The sequence below is a fragment of the Pezoporus flaviventris genome, unplaced genomic scaffold (genome assembly GCF_033815535.1).
Source record: "Pezoporus flaviventris isolate CSIRO_AGI_PZ_B2104156 unplaced genomic scaffold, CSIRO_AGI_Pfla_v1 ptg000095l, whole genome shotgun sequence".
Classification (NCBI taxonomy): Eukaryota; Metazoa; Chordata; class Aves; order Psittaciformes; family Psittacidae; genus Pezoporus; species Pezoporus flaviventris.
This window is the reverse complement of record NW_026892643.1, coordinates 870,892-888,224: the sequence shown is the minus strand read 5'-3', so window position 1 is coordinate 888,224 and position 17,333 is coordinate 870,892. Positions and strand designations below refer to the sequence as shown.

The 17,333-nt window shown below is 42.7% G+C and overlaps 1 protein-coding gene across 5 annotated transcripts in view; it reads left to right on the top strand.

Annotated features, from left to right (window-relative positions):
• Positions 1-9,587: 9,587 nt before the first annotated feature.
• The window catches only part of FARP1 (FERM, ARH/RhoGEF and pleckstrin domain protein 1), a 217,527-nt gene continuing 209,781 nt past the window's right edge, over positions 9,588-17,333 (top strand). For 2 of the 5 annotated variants that reach the window (XM_061476299.1, XM_061476298.1), the window contains exon 1: positions 9,589-9,973. The gene's annotated coding sequence lies outside the window, so the exon portion shown is untranslated. Of the gene's footprint in view, positions 9,974-17,333 lie in introns of all 5 variants that reach the window. The other 3 variants (XM_061476300.1, XM_061476296.1, XM_061476301.1) reach the window with 3 other exon arrangements.

Sequence of the window (17,333 nt, the reverse complement as noted above, 5' to 3'; positions counted from 1 at the left end):
AAAAGTGAGAATTTCTATCCTTGAAATGAATAAAAGCTTAAGACATTGCTGGAAATGGCAGAATGTGATAAGAAAATGCATTTCAAGTGGAAAGTTACAAAGGGTTAATCGGGGGGGGGGAGGAAGGATATGAAATCTGAGAAGATGGAGTCTTCATTTGCCCTCATTGCTATTAATATCTTGTCACATAATATATATTACCCTTATGGAAAAGAAACCAAGCAAACAAAAAATAACCCCTCACAACCTAAACAAACTATATATAAAATAGCCTGGCCCAAGCCTCCATGCTACCGGAGTTGGACTCCTTTCATCACTCTTGAGCATAAACCAGAACTCTGAGTAGTTGCACACTGTAACTCCTATTTTCTAAATAAACAATTAACAGCTCCTCACATGAGTGCAGGAGATAATTTTTGTACTGCCTAACTTTTCAGCCACATTGTCTTTAGTGTTCTGCTGTAACCCAAGTCCCTTTCAATGCTATAGAAAAGAGGGTTTAGTTTTGGATGCTGTGTTCTGTAGGTCTATTTTATTTCTTTGACACAGCTGCTAATGTTTTTTCTTATGAAAACAACAAAGAAAATTCAAACAAATTAACTTCTTGGCAATAAAACTGGGAGTTTGTGTCTAAACTGAGAGACCTGGACACCTAAATTATTTTCTCTTGCCCTTATGCTGAAATACCTAACTTCAACAGCACAAGCAAGGTTCTATCAAATCATCTAAAACCATCATAATTTTCCTCAAAATTCTAAAGTTCTCTGGTATTCCTCTAGCTATAGTACAAGAGATTGATCGCTTTGGTTGGAAAAAGGGCAATGCTAAATGACTCTAGGCTGGTCTTCCCTGAAAAATTCCTCTTCCTTCTTAAGAAGGGAGTGGAGCTGCAGGCACAGCAGTTGCCACTGCCAGATCTGTTCTGCGCAACTGTCTGTGCCCCTCTGCCTGGACCTCAAATGGTCCTGATGCAGTACCCGAAAAGGGATGTAGCAGAACTGGAAAGGTTGAGAAAGAGGTCGGAAGCGTAAGAAGCACACAGTGCAGCCAGCTGAGGTGTAACGAAAGGGGTTAGGATCCTTCAGGCTGGAAAAAAGTGGCAACAGGTTGCCCAGAGAAGCTGTGGCTGCCCCATCTGTGGCAGTGTTCAAGGCCAGGTTGGACAGGGCTTTGAGCAGCCTGGTCTAGTGGGACATGTCCCTGCCCATGGGGTTGGAACTGAATGAGTTTTAAGGTCCCTTCCAACCCGAACAATTCTGGGATTCTATGGCAAGTCCAAGGGAAGCAGGAGAGTTATCTATACACCTGTGAATGCAGGGGAGTAGGTGAATAGGGAACAATTCACTGTTTCTTTTAACACAAAGATCAAATGCTGCCCAAATAAAGTATTAGGATATTTAAAAAACAGTAAGAAGTAATTTTTTCAGATGCTGTAATTGAAGCATAAAATGAATTTCTGATGGAAGTCAAAAACCAAATCAGACCAATTGTTTATAAGGGTAGGTGTATGAATGGTTAATAAGCAAGGTGCTCCTGAGGAAAATACTTGCTCAAGAAGCCCATAAATTGTCAGCTGTCAGAAGCTGGGAGAGGCAGCTAGAGAAAGGATTGCTCTACATTTGTCCCTTTTTTTTGTACTCTTTCCCTCAGGCTCCCTAACTGTATCTCCTGTCAGACACCCGGTGCTCTGATCAGGCTTCACTTGGCCATTTGTACAGGTCCTTCCTAACATTCATGTAGACGCTCACTCTGGGGCCTGAGAAGGAAAATTATTTCATTACCTTGGCACTGTTGATTGTTACCTGGATTCTAAAAGACAAAGGAGAAATACATAATAAAATGTTCTATCACTTCTTTCTCTGTACCATTTTGAAGGAGCTAGTGGATTTTTCATGTATTCAAATGTGGCAAATCTGAAATGCTGAATTTTAGTGAGTTACACAATGGATCAAAGTGCAGTAGAAAGTAACACCCTGCAGTGGGACTCTCAGGCTTTCCCTAGTAGAAGATTAAACCACTTTAATATTAGGGCAGTTTTGTGAGCACTGCAGTTCCTTTGTTACTGATCTGCCTCTTTAGGAGGAGATCTTACAGCAGGAACTAGGGATTAAGATTTTCTCCCCAGTGCCAGAGGGAGATAGGGCACAGCACAGATGTGCGATGCCCAGTGTTGTCAACTGCAGAGAGACTGTGGAGGGAACAAACTAAACAGGCAGTGGTGAAGCAACTGGCAATATCAAAGAAAAGAATGCATTTCAGGTTTAAAAGCATGAGATGATAGGTATCTTCATTATAAAGAGCTGGATAAATTTAGTATAGACTATTATTAAAACTCCTGGTTGCTTTAAGATGTTTTCTGGGAGCTATTCTGGTTAAGCCTGTCCTATTTCAGCAGAGTGACTTCAATTCAGTTATATTTTAAGCTCCTGTTCATTTTGAAACCTACTATTTAAAAAATAAGATTATTTTTCTTTTTCTCTTCTGTTGCAAATAGCAAATGATCACTACAGAAAATTAAGATACTTTTAAAGGAGAAATGTGTCCTAAAGATTACTGATAAACCAAAAACTATTGTTTTCTGTGTTTCATTGTCAGAGCAAATGGTGAATCTCATATTTAAATTATTTATAAAGTAGAAAACTATACAATAAAATGAAAGATTATGGAACACGAGAATGTTGAAGGGAATGCAGGCTTACATGACATACAGACCAGTAACTGAGGAAACAGAAAAAAATACTAGTGACAACTAACGTAAGGGAATTTCCTCTCTTGAGTGAAGTGGGAAAATTATCTAATTGGAAGCTGTGGTAATGAATTATGGATGATTATGTTAGGTGGAAAAAAATAGGCATGGGAAAAACTCTTTGCCTGTACCCTGTATCTCAGAAAACGAAGAGACTAAACAAAATCTGTTCCCTGTACATCTTCCAGCATCAGAAGGTAGGACACAGGATAGGACAGTATTCCTCACACTTAAAACTCAAAGCCCAAGTTGCTACAGATACAGAACAGGTTGAATAGGAGTGTTGACAGTGATAGACCACCTAATGTGTTTGCTTTGGAAGAACATGGCCAATAGTTAAGTGTGTCATTGTCAGCGAGTTGATGGAAGCTGATGGGAGTATGCACTTGATCTACCTGAGCTTTAAAGAGAATGTGCCTTCCTGATTTGAAATAGACTGTGATGTTGTAAATTACTTTTCTTATCACCAAAATTGAATGAGGCTTTGTATTTTTTTAGTCTAAATTCTGCTTTTAAGAGCAGTCATTTCACTTTCATTTTTGGAATTTTGTTTCTGAGGACAACAACCAGAGTAGATAAAAGATAAGCAGAAAAATAAATGCTTTTCAAGTCTCTAGTCATTTGATTATTTGATTTTATTAAATGTAAAGTATGCAGATCCTGCTAAGCTTTCTACAGTGAAATATTGTGTCTGTAAATTATTTAATAGCTTTCACTTTGTGAGCAGGAAGTTTCACAGATGCCTTTTGAAGAAGGAATTTAATTAACGATATTAAACCCAGATAGAAAATAGATGGGTTTGTTTCTCTTCACTGTGCTGTATTTCTCATGCTGGAAGTAAATAAATTACCACCCTTAGAAGACCCAGCTTCTGGTCTGACATTTAGGAACGGGCTAATTTCAGGGGCTGCATTCTGAAACAGCAAACTCACATGCTGGATTGATGTTTGCTTTGACAAGTTTTATGGTTGCTCCCTCCAGCCAGATTTAGATGTTGTAAAAATTAGAACAGAAGAGCGTGACAATGGAGAAGACAGTAGTTGAGCCACCTGCTGTAACTGGCCATTATTAAGGCAAAATGTTTATCATCCAGCAGGAAGTCAGAAAGGACCCATGGGAGATCATGAATGTGACAGAGCACTGGATAAGGTTCCCCCACCATCACTTTAAAGTGGGGATTATCCCAGGATTTATTCAGACACATTGATATGTTCCAGATGTATTCCCGGGCAGGAAGTCACAGCAAAAATATTGGACAGGGCGGGGGGAGAAGAAGAGAACAAGAGGGAAATCATGGAATTTCATGAGAATCCTTAAGATTGATAATGCTAGAAGCCATGTTTAACCAGCCATATTCTCATTTTCATAATTGCAAGGGGACTCTTTTCAGCTGGGTTTACCCGTGGTATAAGTTCTGAGGGGCTGCAGAAATGGCATCTTTCTCTGGTTTAGAATCGTATTTGCCCAGGTACTTAAATGATTCTTCTTCATTGCAGTGTTAAATGGTCTTATAATAATTTCATTAATTTAATTGCACTGTCCTCCTGGAAAGTATCACCTTTTTTCTTAACAAATAAACAGTTTGTTCTGTCCAAAATGACAAAAAACCTAAAAGAGTATGAACTGGGAGAATGCTGGGAGTTCTGCCCTAAATGGTGAGTTTTAACAGCACATTTCTATTTCAAACAACATATTTGGTCATCTTATCAAAAAGTAGTATTGGAAGATTAACATGGCTGGTTGGTTGGTTGGTTTCTAAAAGCCACATTCAGCAAGGAGATGATGAGCTTACATTTCTGCTCAACACACTGCATCTTGCATAGCAGGCTTGATGGCACTTGATGAAGAAAGCAGCTCTTTTTTAGTTATTTTTATTTGTTACCCAACATGTGAAATCTTTTCGTATCTGTAAATATTTTCTCTTTCCATTATCACTTCTCTCTCCTTACCATGACAGAAAATGTACATTGTTTCTGGTGGAAACAGTGGCATAAATACGTATTTTATCCTCATATTCAGTGTTCCTTTTCTCTTCTATTGAGAAAAAAGGTGAAAATGGATTGTAGGAGAGGAAACTTCAATATAAATAGCAAAAAGATATTTGATTTATTTAAAAAAAAAACAAAACAAAACACAAACCTCTATATTTTTCCTTGGTTTCTATTTTCTTGAAGGTTCTGATATTTGTAATTTAATAAGTTATTATTTTATAAATAATAATAAAAATACTATTAATGTTTTAATTTATATTGCAGTAGTTGGCAGTTATGTCCATTAATGAATCCTTCAGAATTCTCAGTGCCATTTAAAAAATGAGGCATTTATTTCTCCTTGGATTTGCAGAAGGAAAGAAGCAAGCATGAAACAAGTATAAGCCCATGCAATCTACCTAGTTTTGAGGAGTATAAATCGTTCAGAATTTCAAATGAACTTCTAACTCTAAAGTTTAGGGAGGATTCATCTATTCACCACTGCATTGGTGATCATCTTCGCATGAATATGCAGCTAACGTAACAAATGCATTAGTTCTGAAACAGGCAAATCCAGTGGGCAATACAAGGTAAATAGGACAGCATGTAACAGACATGATGTATGGTATTAAGAGGTTAGGGAGAGGAACTTGTTCCAAGAGCTTGATACACAAAAGCTCTCTTTATATAAATTCTTAAGGGCTTGGAAAACCTTTTGCATACATCACTAAAAGCTTCTCTTTTATTTCATGATATTATACACTTTGGGCAGTAAACAAAATCTGTCAATTGTCTGGCTTTAAGTGCTTAAATGGCTTCTTTACAGTGTTCCTTTCACATGAAAATCCTAAAGTCGAGAATGGAAATGGATTCCTTTGCTACCTGGCTAAATATTTATTTGGCGTTTTTCTGAGGGTTTTTTTGTATGTTTGTTTTTTTCCCTCTTTTCTTTCCTTGGAAGTTAAGACATGGTCCACTGCTAGTATTATATTCACTGTGAGATTGGTGAGACACTGGCACAGGCTGCCCAGAGAAGTTGTGGCTGCCCCATCCTTGGCAGTGTTCAAGGCCAGGTTGGACAGGGCTTGGAGCAACCTGCTCTAGTGGAAGGTGTCTCTGCCCATGGTAGGAGCACTGGAACCAGATGGTCTTCAAGGTGTCTTCCAAACTAAACCAGTCTATGATTATGAAAATTGTTAGTTACCACAGCTTCTACCTATAGTTTGGCATTGCATTCTGATGCAGAAGCAAGAAAGACATATTAGTTCAACATTAGTAAACTTATCAGAAGAGCTAGTGGTAGGATAACATTAACAACTGCAGACTGTAATAATATTTTGGGAAGACATGAGTAAAAGTATATTGCAAAAAATAGCCACTGAAATGGCAAGATGCATGTGTGCTACAAAGCCTGTAATAAAAATGATAGTGAAATGATCCTGAAAAAAACTGGATGGATAGTTCTGTTATGCTCTTGCACTGAAAATAGCAAAGCCGGATAAATTAACACAAGGTAACATGAAGATATATGAGAAAGAGCCTAAAATTGACTAATCAAATGCCATAGGTTTTCAAGACTGAGTCCTAAACCACATTTATACAAGAACACACTGATAAATCTATCAGGAAAATATTTGCTGAAAGGGTCTTTGAAGCAAAATTTCAGGCTCCAGAAAAACATCTGTGGAATGTTTTACAAAAAAGAATTACTAGACAAAAGACAGAGCTGAAATACAGAGATTTCAATTAGGGCAGCACCTTAGCTTCTCACTGTAATAAAACACAGAAAAATGTTTGAACTCAACACATAAAGTAGTTTACAAAAAGGCATTAATTTTTAAGGCCAGAAGGACCCCTGAAGAATCTAGTCTGACCCTAGTGTAAACCAGACCAAAGAACTTAATCTACATGCTTGGGTTTTGAATCCAGTAATTTAGTTTGACAAATCACGCAGATAGGCAAAGAAGTTACCACATGGCAGGTGAAAATGCAGACTTGCAGGTACTCTGCCACAGCTGCCCACAAGCATGCATACCTTATAGAACCTCACAACAAAAATGTCAGTGAAAAAATAACTGCACATCATCCATCCCAGCATGTGAGAGTTGCAAAAGTGAAGGCTTTCCAGAGATCCATGTTTGCATTCCATAGTAGCTGTTGCTATCTCTTTCCTAACAGGGAACAAGGCAGAAGGCACATCTAGGCAGTATCTCAAGATGACAGGACCCTTTTAACATATTTGTCTCCTTCCTTTCCTTTCCTTGAGTCCTCCCTTATCAGGTCAGGCAGAAATGAATGACTATGCCAGCTTGGTCTTGCTTAATCTGAAACCCAGTTCCAGCTCTTCTCTTCTTTTCCAGTGGAGGCAGACAAAGCTTATCTGTTTTCTTTCGGAAACATGAACTAACTAGGACCATTTTTCTAATTTCAATGACTTTTTCAAAACAAATGCTGTTCTCTCAAATTTTTTTGCTCACTTGACATCCCAACACATCCCATATCTCATTCAACAGGGGGAAATGTAATCCTACGTACTACAGGAAGCTAACAGCAGTGCTTTTCTTAGCACTCACATCAAAGAGTGAGAATTGCTATTTGTAATTCACATGAGAGAAATATATTTTAGAGAAAAATTGCTACTTAAGGGTATAGAGAGCATCAGGGGAAATGGATGGGTGAAAGATAACTTCATGACCAAGTAGATAAACATCAAGAAGAAGTAAAGAAGTCTATTTAGATACCAGTCCCTAGTTGTCCTTGATACCTTCAGAAGAGAATCAGTTAACTACACGCACTGGCTTGCCCACGGCTCTTGGAGAAATTATCAACATATCATCTTTGATGCTTCAGTAAGTGTACCATTCAAGACAGTATTTCACTGTTGCTGTTTGGAGCTCAGTAATAAATGACCAGTAGCTGCAGGGCAACCTGTTACTACTGTTCAGTACTGAGAAATGTCTCAAGGTCACTCAGCCTTGGAAGGCATTGAAGATGACCTCACTCATCTGATGCAGATTACAACAACTCTTTTGTTGTGTGTGAATGAGGTATTCGTGATCTGGAAGTCGACATAAAAAGCACCAGGAAATTCTAAATGCTACAGCTGACCCTTGCAGTGCTGCACTAACCCTAACTGCACCTTATGTCAGAGTTAAAGCTGCTGGCAAAATAAGCATTTGGGAAAAGGCAATCTTGTTTATTGTGTCAGTATTATTACCCACAGTTCATGTGGTCAGGCAGTTGGACTAGATGATCACTGTAGGTCCTTTCCAACTGAAATATTCTATTCTATCTTAATTCTATTCTATATTGTCAGAATAAGAACCTAATCTTTCTTCTTGATCTTCTACAGGCAGGCCACGTATTTTGTGTAGAAGAAGTCTGAGGAAAAGTAACAATAATTATTATCTTAGGACGTATTGACAGCTAAAGGCAATTTGCAGCCTTTCAGTCAGTAACATATGTACTTCGGTTCAGGTTTCAGGGCTGAGCAAAGATAAGTTCTCTTGATCTCACAAGGTTGGTTGGATATGCGCTGAGGTATTTGTAGTGAGGTGTTTGTGCAAAAACGCGCTGCTGTTGACAGCAAAGGAATTTGTCTTTTGGGGACTAAGTGAGGCCAAGGCTTAGATGAAAAAAAAAAAAAAAGGTAGTTACAGCATTCACATATCATTCTCTTTCCTCCAGTGATTAAATACAGAGATGTTAGGTGGGATCCTCAAATGGTCTTTAAATGATAAATTCGCAGAGGGGTTACTTTAAATACATGCACAGTTTGCTGCTCCCTCTTGGGTCACCAAGAGAACCTCAAAGATCTGAGGTGTCCTCTCTGCACCACTCACCTGTGTGTACGACCCTGTCTTCTTCCTGAAAAAAACAATTTGGTAAAAGGCTGGAAAAGGTTCAAAGGAATGCACACCCTAACACTTAAGTTACGCAAATGCTTAGCGGTGCTTTAAGAGCCGCTGCATGCAGACAACTGTGCTGGTCTCCTAAGGATGTGATAGCCTTTATGCTGCACCTCCATGTCTTCCCTGAGGGCAAGAAAAAGGCACAGCCCCAGCCGCGGTCTCCTTTCTGCTTACATACTGCAGTGGAGATCGTTTGGAGAGATGGCCCTTGAAGCCCAGATGGCTACTACCTGTTAAATTTTACAGGTATGTGGTGGTTTAATGAGGAAGAAAATCTAGATTGCTAACTAGTAACCATAAAGTGCGTGCGCTACCCATACAACTAGTCCTTTGGTTTCTCTGTGCCTCAGGCAAGCACTTCGGGTATGATGAATGTGGAGGAATGGATACCTCTTGGTAAATCAAGCGCCGATCTGCTCTCCGTGGAGTCCTGCAGCCTCCTGATAAAGCAGAGAAGCCGGGCTATTAATGGGTTTGCACAGGCCCCTTGAGGCGATGTCCTGGTTCCTCCCGGACGAGGTGCCCAGTTTCTCAGCTTCGCAGCTCTGGCGAGTGAGCCAATTCCCTCCCCAAGGGCAGCAGGGGACAACCTGCCTGCGGGCTGCCGCTCAGGGCACCTGGTCGGATGGTGGCCCCAAACCCTCAGAGCGGGACAGCAGGTTAGGCGGGAGCGGCGGCCCGTGAGGGTGTTGCGGCGGCCGCTGCTTTAACCCTTCCCTGACTGCTACCTGAGTGCCGCTCGCCCCTTCTAGTGCCCGGCAGGAGAAGGAGGAGCAGCGGGGTACCTGGAGTCCCCAGCACCGCAGGGCGGTGGTCGCTGTTGCTGCCGCTCCTCCTCCCGACGGGCTGCACCGCCGAGGCGAGCACCCCGCTGCCTCAGCCGCCGGCAGCGGCCATGGAGAGCCGCCACCGCCTGTGAACGCTGGAGGGGGCTCTCGGCCGCCTCCTCCCGCCGGCGGCTCCCCCTCCGGGAGGGGGCAGGGTTAGGGGAGGTGCAGCCGCGGCAGCGCGGAGAGCGGCGTCCAGTTCCCGCTCCCCCGGTGTGCTGGCGGCAGTAGGACCCCCAGCTCCGCAGCTGCCTGTCCCCTTTCTCCTTAGCGCCAGGCCCGGTGGGCTCCCCCCGCTGCAAAGCCGGACATGGCGACCCTGCTCCTGCGAGCCCCCGGCTGTCCTCCTCCTCCCCCCGCCGCCGCCGCCAACACCACCACTCCTGCCGCCGCCTTCTCCTCCTCCTGCCCACGGAGCTTTTAATGGCTCGGACCTCCGGCGGCCCAGCGCGACTGTCCCTGCACCAGCCACAGCGAGGAGAGCCAGCGGGAGCCCGCGCAGCCCCAGCCCCGCGCACGGTAAGGGCGGCACGGCGAACAATGGGGCCGGGCGGGAGCGGCAGCGGGTGGCGCCCGCCGGGCACCGCGGCGTGGGCTGCGGACAGGCGGCGGGACCCGCCCGTGGGGCGCCGGAGGGCGTGAGGGAGCCGGCGGCCGGCACCACCGCCCCCTCCCCGGGCGGTGACAACCGGCGGACAGCTGAGCGCCGCGTAATCCCATTACCGAGGGTAATCCGCGAGGAGGCTCACAGACCACCTTCCCTCCCCGAAACCCCCGGGACCGCGAGGGCGGCCACTCAACTTGGTGCCTTTTGTTTCGCCCCCGGGCTGGGACCCGGCTCCCCGCGGCAGTTGCCCGGCGGCGGATGGGACGCCCCGGGGCGGGAGCGCTGAGGGGACGGTCGGTGACGGCCGGAGTTGGAGGGAGGGAGGGACAGGCGGGCGGGCGGGCGGACGTCCCTGCTGTCCCGAGGGAAGGTTTAGCTCAGGCTGGCGGGGAGGTGCCGCTCCGGAGGGCGTGCGAAGGCAGCTCGGCCCCACGGCGGCCCGGGGAGGGCCTGGGCAGTGGCCGTGTGTGTGGGCTGCCCGCTCGGCTCCGGCCAGCGCCGACCCCCCACCCCGGACTCCCTTCTCGGAGCTGGCGGCTCCCGGTGCTCCCTCAGCCCTCCTGCCCAGGGGTGCGCCGAGGCGGCTCTGGCCTGGTTCCTTCGACGCCTCAGACATCGCCTTGCCCCTGCCCGAGAGGGAAAGTTCGCCGCTTTTGGGTATAAGCGGCCTCAAACGGGCATGAACCGCTGGGGAAAGTTTTGAGTAAACAGAAGTTAATTTCCGAGTGGGAGCTCGTGTGTAGTGGGCCTTATCATTCGTGATTCGTCTGCTTTTCTTAAAGCAGACACAAATTCTGTGCACTTGTGTTACAAAGTTGCCGGTTTTGCTTGATTGCTGGCATGAAATAAATGAAACGCGTAGAGTATCTTTTTCGGTCGCAGCCTTCTTTCCAGGGCTTCCTTCAAAAGAGATCTGTCCCTAGAGAGTAGAGAGAGGATTGTTCTGAAGGAACAGTGTCGCACAGCTGTTTCACACTCTGTATCTCAGATACTTACACTGCGTGTATTGCGTCCAATAAGTATTTACAGCAGGCAGCTGATGTTGGAATCAAGTCAACAAAAACAAAATTCCTAAGGAGTCAAGAAAATCCCCAAATGTTCTTGTGAATTAAGATATCCCCTTCCCCTACTTAGGGATGTTTGTGCAAGAACTGCAGTATCTAGCTAATGAGTGGATCTGAGCCCTTCAGAAATGGTCCCACATACCAAGAAAGTACAAAATCCTCTTAGCCATGCCTCACGTGTCCAACCTGCCAGGGTCTCGAAACTGCGCTGGGTGACACGTCAGGACGAGGATGGGAGCCATGGGTGCTGTGCCCGCCGCATTGCAGCGTGGGGCTTGTAGTTATCCTGACTTGCAGCCACGCTGATAAGCTCTGTGTGCATAAGGAGCAGGCTGTGAATGAAGCCAGGTAAGAGCTTGTTGTCCTCCTTTGCACAAGGCCCTCCCTGGTATCAGAAGCGCCTGATGCCAAGCAAAGTGTAACAGTTCTGTGGCTCAAGGATCCTGCTTAACGTTTTTGCTTTCTAATTCATTCTCTCAGGTATGGTTTTGCTCTAGGGTTGGGTAGAGGCTCTTTTCTTTCCTTTGCAAATAGCGAAGTTGAGAGGTTATGCATAACACGTTGAATGACAGCTGTTATTTTTGAAATCTGAGACGTTGCTATATAAGCCCAAACACACTCTAAATGCTTTTATCCCCACAGACTGAAGATGAAATGTAGCTGTGGAAGGGATCATTTGCAGTAGGGCCAACAGTGAGCATCATCCCCCAACAGTGGGAAGGGGTTAGAAAGCTGTATTTCTGTGCTCTTTTTTTTTTTTTTGTAATATCTTGTAATTTTTTGTAATATCTTGTAATTTTTTTTGTAATATCTTGTAGCCAATTAAATTGTGTTTTTCTTTTTTTTTTTTTTTTTGCTTCTATTTTTGTGAACAAACCGAACAAGCAGAATGTGTAACACATGGCAACATGGAATATCAAAATATCAGAAGTTGGTAAGAGATTGAATGTGTAATAGCAAAGCTTGACTTCTATTTAGTGGCTGGACTTCAAATTGGAAATCTTTTATCCTCTCCCATGTTGACACAGTTCATTAGTCATTTTGTGATCAATACTTTAAAGCGTGCTACTTGTAACCAAACTTTCTGAAAGAAAATTGTGGATGATAAATGACCAGAGGGGAAACACCACGGAAATGCGATGGTCTGAAAAACGAAAGAGAAAGACTTGATTTAGGAGATGTATTTCTGCATTAAAATTCAGATCAAGAATTCTGAATTTAAAGAGCTATTCAGTAAACTTTCCCTGCTGATTTTAGATTAATTTGACTTAGGAAAAAATCCAAACTTCTCCTGAAGAAATACATATAGGATGAAAATTAGCAGCTCTTTTTAAAAAATAGAAGAATTCTTGACACTGATGAATACGAGGCTGCCAGTGCTGGCAGCTTTTTAGATTATGTATGCTTCCTGATGGAGCTGTGCAAAAGAAATGCTGCTCTGGTTTGAAATATCTTTGCATTAAGTCTTTAGCTTGTTCTTGGGCACAGGTTTCTAAATCTAAAGGGACAGACTAGTGCTGTGTCTTATGAAATGTTAGGGCATGAGACTGGTCCATGGGACCATGTTATTTTCACAGTGTTTGCAGTGACAAGTTGGCTGGTGGGCAGAGAAATTCCAGGGCTGACAGTGGGATAAAGGATCATGAGCCTGTTGCTGGTGAGGCATGTACGTCCCCTCAGGTTTTGCAAGGTGGAAGGAAGACTGTGCAGGGAACAATGTTGTGTCTTCACTGGTTGTTAATGGTTGTCTGTCCCTCTTTTCCGAGACTGGAATTTGAAGTGTGGGTCAGTGCTCTGACCTTGTCTCTGCTTTGTGTGGGGGAATGCAGATTGTGTCTTGCTGACTGCAGCAGGGAGCCTCAACCAGAACTTCACTGGAATCGACCTGACCCATCTTTTCAAACTTAGGTTAGTAATTATAAGTATTTTTTTCAGCTGTAGGATTGGGTTGCAAAGCCTGATTGTATACATAAATGAGGTTCTAGTGGAAGTTTTCTGCAGTTAAGCCTCTGTATTATCAATCTTGATTACACTCTAGGGTAGAATCACTATGTTTGCATTATACTGCTGTGATATTAGTGATGGGGACTAAACTTACTGGTTTTGGTTTCTAGTTTGTTTTGGTTTTTTCCACTATTTTTTCATGGTGATTGTCTATGCAAATATCCTTATTTTATATGGTTCTTTTTTAGAAAAGCATGATAAAAATGCTGTTTATTGAATTTGGGTCCACCAACTTGTCCTGCTTTTTTAGTTTCTTCTTTTAGTAGTTGGCATGTTTATCTTAAAAGGGCCTTTCCAGACTTACTTTCATGACTTTGTAAGGTCACAGTTTGTGTATTTTCTATTTTTCCGTGTACTTTTCTGACTGGTAGGTCATGAGTAGATGAAGTTTATACTTTACAGATGGTCTGCTGAATTAGGGAGAGTAAAGGGACAACTTGCTTTTCTGGTTGTAAAGGCACAGAAGACTAATTACAGAGGTATAAAAGGTCATGAGGCTCAGTCAGCTTTGAATTCATGCAAAATGTCAGTAAATCTGGCCTGAGGAAATGTAGGCGAATAAGACAATTAGGTCAGTCTTTTATCAGATGTGGGCCCTGGCTTGTTTGTAATCAATTGCAGCATGATGAGCTTTTTAGCCTTGTCTGTAATGAAGTGGACTTGATTAAATATTATGAGCAATGAAAATATGATATGCCTTCTGGGGGATTTGAGAAACAGGGTGTGCAGCTACAGTTGTTTAGGTTTTTTTTTTTAATCTGGAACTATAAATAGGGGAAATGATTTTTTTACTGTTTGGTTATCAGAAAGGGCTTAAATAAGAATGGAGTCTCTGTTAGTTGGTACTCAAACAAAATGAAGTCATGCTGGTGAAGTTCATAGAGGTGCTAAAGTTCTGTTTTCTGTTGATCTTGGAGGGAACCGTGATTTTTGTGATGTACCCTCAAATGTTACGCAGTAAATTCTGTATAGTAAAACCTGGTTTTGTATTGCTGCATAAAATGGAGGAAGGAAGCCATGAAATCTGCGTACTGAGGTTTACAGTAGATTTCTGTACAATACACGTTTATTACTAGGCACGAGGAACACCTGGGGGGTTGGGTGGTATTTCAGTGTGAGGCAGGGATGGTGTTTCCAAACTCCTTTCTTTCCCAGGTCATAAATTGGGTGTAATGGTAAAGCCCCCTGAAAGGTGGGAGACCGTGTCTCTGAGGTGGTGTTCTTGGTTCCCTTCCTGGTGATCCTTCGCCTATGCAGCACTCTGCTGCTTGCCATTAAAATCAGGTTTTTGGCTACCTTGGCATCGTTACTGGAGGTTACTACTCAAATGAGTAGTAATGCTAATGATGATTTCAATTCCAGTTTCCTTGCAAATATGCTGACCTGGAGGCCAAAGTAATGGTTTGACCTTGCAGGGTGACTGAATTTGCCACAATGAAAGTACTGTAAGAGACTATTACACTCCAATTTAAGGTGTGATTCTACTGACTTGTAAGGCTCTTTAAATTGCTGTTTCAAGTTCTCTCCCTCATTGGGTATGTTAACACAGAAAAGAGTAAGTCTTGGAACCAGAGACCTTCTCCTCCCCCAGCGTATAGATCTTCCCAGGGCATCTATTTCTAGAATACAAGGTGTGTACAATACACAAAATAGTACAGAAATTCTACAGCTGCAGATGTGTCACGTGGAGAGTTTTGTCTGAAGAAAAGCAATGATTTTCTCAACAGATACTAGCAGCAAGCCATTCCTGCCTGAAGCAGCTGCTCTTGAGTGAGGGAGTAGGCTTTGGATACATAAAGGAAATAGGAATGCTGCTTCTGGGAGAAGCTGCTCACATACCTGCATTGTCTTGTACAAAACACTGCTAGGGAAGGGCACACATTTTTATAGGCCAAAAGACGACTTACTGGTAACCTGGAAAACCTAGCAGTAATAGGAAAGAGTGGTATTGTTGGGTGCTTCCTTCTCTGGTCTGGGGCTGCTACTTCTGCTGGCCACCATCACCCTTTCTGTGTCTTTCATTCCTGATTACTGCAGGACCACTTGTTTGATCGCCGATCATGAATAATACTAACGACTATGTCTCCTTAATGAAGGACCCTTATTTTCAGTCACCTGCACTGAAGGCACAGGTCAAGAAGACATTTGTCAATTTATTCAAATAGCAAATGTGGCACAAAAGGTCTCGCTGCTCAGTAACCTGTATACATTTAATTGGCTCTTTCTGCTCCGCATCATGCATTTTTCTGCTGGTTATGCTCTTTCAAATAATATTTTTTCAGTGCCTGGATTAAGCAGTTGAGCTGCAGACATCGTGTGTTCATTTCTTCCATCTCTGAGTGTTGTTTTTGGCCACATCCCAGCCTCCACTGAACAATACCAGAGGTGTTCCATGGGGACTTTTGCTAGCCCAGCAATGGAGCACTGGCAGGCTGCTCATTAGTCTTTTATGTCTCTCCTTATCAGTTTTACTGTGAAACTCCCTATCGCTTTGGTTGCACATGTTAGAATAATTAGGCTTCCTGTTCAGCAGGTTTGTATGGCATTGATTTTTGGCCTGGAAGTTCAGGGGAGGGGAAGAGTACCATTAAATTATGTGAAATAGCAAGTATGTCTTTGGTAGCTGCCTTTTTCCGTTGCGAGGTGTGTTTAAAACAGACTCTAGTGCAGAGAGTTGGGAATGCTGAGCAGACTTTTATGGTACTTATATAGGGGGTGTTTTCCTTTGCATTTGTAAATAAGTGAAAATAAACTTTAAAAGGAAAGGAGGATGTGGTGATATCTATTCAGTTGGAGCAGGGCTTCACATCATTCAGAGTCTCTGGGAACACAGCAGGTATCAGACAGACTTGGAGCGTTTCCCTGGCCACCCTGATCTTCCTGTGGTTATGGAAAGAGAGAATGGGGTGTCTTTTGGAGTTGAGGATTTTTTTCCTGTTCATCTCTCACTTTTCCAATTATCCTGGAGTTTGTTGCTGCTTATGGCTTACCATCAAAGTGAAATGAATTTGGTTTGGTTTTATTTTGTTAATTCTCTGCAGTCTTATGATTGCAATAACAGTGGTTACAACTGAGAAGTTTCTGGCCAGCTCTTGCTGTGGTGTGTAATAAGTAGTATCTTTTTCAGATTAAGGAAAAGTATGATTTGTTTAGTTTGTCCTGCCTGAGGTTATTTTCTCAAACATCAAGGCTAAAAGGGAAGGCAAAGCTCTTACGGAAGTAAGAATCTGCAGAAGTTGTGTTTTCTCTCAGGAGTTTGCTATTTTCCAGGGAACAGTTAGTATTCAGGCCCCTAACAATATGACAAATAGTAAGGGGAGAATGGGGGGGGGATTCAATTGCTGCACCTGGTAGAGAATTAAGAGTGTATTTATTTAGCAAGTAGTCTTGGTGCATTACAGAAGTTGAACTTGGTGTGAACCTGCAAGATTAGCCTCCTCAGAGGTAGTTTTCTGTCCTTTTAATTGAAGACCTTGGTTCCTATCTTATCTTTGTGGGAATTCCTCCTGAAAACCTCTGTTTTGCATTGTGTTTGTAAAAGCTGAAACCACTAATGTTTACCTTTAACATATTAAACATTCAATGTTGCCTTTTAAACAGAGGCATCAGTATGTGCATGTAGGAAGATTATGGTTATGCCATTGTAACCTGTATTGTTTATTAACCTGTTTTTTACAGCTTAGCTGAATTAACTGGTGTAATGTGGAAAACAAAATTGTTCAACATTTTTGTGCAGAATGCCGTTTTCACCCCCTTTGTCCTTTGAAATGTTGAGCATTGTTTTCAGTACTCTGGAAAATAAAGTACTAGAAACCATGAAAAGAAATACAAAATAAGCAAAAAGGAAAAGATACCTAGAATGTAGTCTAATGGATTCAATAAATATTGAACCTGAAGCTAGCAGCAAATACCCTGGCAGTGCCTCCATAGCAAATAAATAAATAAATAAAGCAAAGACAAAGCAGATGGTGTGATAGTATTGCAGTGAAGAGAAGGGCAAGTGACTCTGCCATTTGAATATAAAAAAGGTTTAAAAAGACATTCTAATTAAGTGCCGCTCACAACTCTGCGTTTACTAATAATATTTGAATTTCAAGATAAGTCAGAAACAGTACAATTCCAAGAATATAGGATCCAAGGATCCATTTGCCTAAAACCTATGTGTCAGAAGTGAACCTCTAAGAGAAGAATTTCTAAATGGACC